Source organism: Cajanus cajan, chromosome 8, assembly GCF_000230855.2.
Source record: "Cajanus cajan strain Asha chromosome 8, NIPB_CcT2T_4, whole genome shotgun sequence".
Classification (NCBI taxonomy): domain Eukaryota; kingdom Viridiplantae; phylum Streptophyta; class Magnoliopsida; order Fabales; family Fabaceae; genus Cajanus; species Cajanus cajan.
The window spans coordinates 41,585,103-41,587,004 of record NC_138524.1 but is presented as its reverse complement, the minus strand read 5'-3'; the positions used below and the strand labels follow the sequence as shown (position 1 = coordinate 41,587,004).

Sequence of the window (1,902 nt, the reverse complement as noted above, 5' to 3'; positions counted from 1 at the left end):
CCTAATGACCACTTAGAGGGGTTCTTGGAAATCTGTGAGACCCAGCAATTTGATGATGAAGTTTCTGATGGAATGCGACTCCGCTTATTCTCACTCACCTTGAGAGATAAGGCAAAGGTGTGGCTAAGAACAGTGCCTAGAGAAAAGATAGCAACTTGGGAATTATGTGAAAGAGCTTTTCTAGAGAAATTCTTTCCTCCTTCTAAAACTAAAGAATTGAGGAAGAAAATCACTAATTTCCAACAAGGCACTGGAGAGACTATTTATGAAGCATGGGAGCGGTTCAAGGGATATCTTCAAGCATGCCCACAACATGGCTTCAACCGTTGGCTTACCATCCAATTTTTCTTTGAAGGATTGGACCAACAAAGCACCATGATATTAGACTCAGCAGCTGGAGGATCTTTCATGGGGAAACCTATTAATGACTGCATGATTATTTTGGAAAATGTAGCCTCAAATCACAGCCAATACAGTGAAAGAGAAGTCACAGCAAGGAAAGGAACTCCGGGGCGATATGAAGTGAACAATATTGAGTTACTCTTAGCAAAATTTGATACTCTTAATCAAAGGTTAGACAAGATGGAAAAAGCTAAGGTTAATTCAGTGGCTACAAATCAAGTATGTGACCTTTGTAGGGAACAAGGGCACACTGCAGTAGATTGTACCTCAATTTTTACTGGAGAAGAAGAAGATACTACTGAACAAGTGGCAGCTTCTCATAATTTCTATGACACTCCTCGAAGAGAGAAGAGTAATCCATATTCCAACACGTACAACCCTGGTTGGAAGAATCATCCTAACTTTTCTTGGAAGAATAACCCAGTTCAAGGAACTAGCAATCAGCAACCTAATTTCCGTCCGTCCAATCACTTCATTAATGGGGAAGGAAATCCAGTACAGACACCCTCAATTCAACAAAGTGTTTCAAGATTAGAAAACCTTATGGAGAATTTTATCACTAATCAAAAACAGACCAATGATTCAATGGCAAATTCTATTCAAAACCTTGCTGTCAAGGTTGAGAATATTACTCTCCACAACAAGATGCTGGAAAATCAAATTGCACAGTTGATGCCTAGTTCAAACAATTCTCCAGGTAAGTTCCCAGGTAAAACAGTTGCAAACCCAGCTGAAAATGTTAATGCTGTTACTTTAAGGAGTGGGAAGAAATTAGACAGACCTGTGTCTAATCAAAATGATAATATTGAGATTGATGAAGACGCTTCTCCTATGGTTGAAAAACCTGAAAAAGAGAGATTAGAAAAAGAAAAAGTATCTTCATCAAAGCCTCAAACTGTTTATCACCCTCCAATTCCTTTTCCTCAAAGGTTAGCAAGGACTAAACTTGATAGACAATTTGAAAAATTTTTAAATATGATCAAACAAGTGTATGTAAACATTCCATTTGTAGAAGCTCTACAACAGATGCCTACATATGCTAAATTTCTTAAGGATCTTTTAGCTAACCGAAGGAAATTGGATGATAGAGAGACTGTTACATTGATCCATCATAATTTGCCCAAAAAACTTAAGGATCCTGGTAGTTTCTCTATACCTTGTCTCATTGGAAATCTAAGGTTTGAAAAAGCCTTATGTGACCTTGGGGCAAGTATCAGTTTAATGCCTTTATCAATTTGCAAGAAATTAGATATGGGAGAATTAAAGCCTACAGCAATGTCAATCCAGTTAGCAGATAGATCTATAAAATATCCCATAGGAATTTTAGAAGATGTTCCAGTTAAGATAGGTAAATTTTTAATTCCGGGAGATTTTGTTGTTTTAGAAATGGAAGAGGACAAACAAATACCAATCATACTAGGTAGACCATTTTTGGCTACAGCAGGCGTGATAGTAGATGTCAAACATGGAAAATTGTCCTTATCCATTAATGATGAAACA

At 37.2% G+C, this 1,902-nt stretch overlaps 1 non-coding gene across 1 annotated transcript; it reads right to left on the bottom strand.

Moving 5' to 3' along the window:
- Positions 1-213: 213 nt before the first annotated feature.
- Positions 214-320, bottom strand: LOC145950978 (small nucleolar RNA R71). The gene has a single exon (XR_014428804.1). It is a non-coding gene; the product is annotated as a small nucleolar RNA R71 (small nucleolar RNA).
- Between the last annotated feature and the right edge of the window lie 1,582 nt (positions 321-1,902).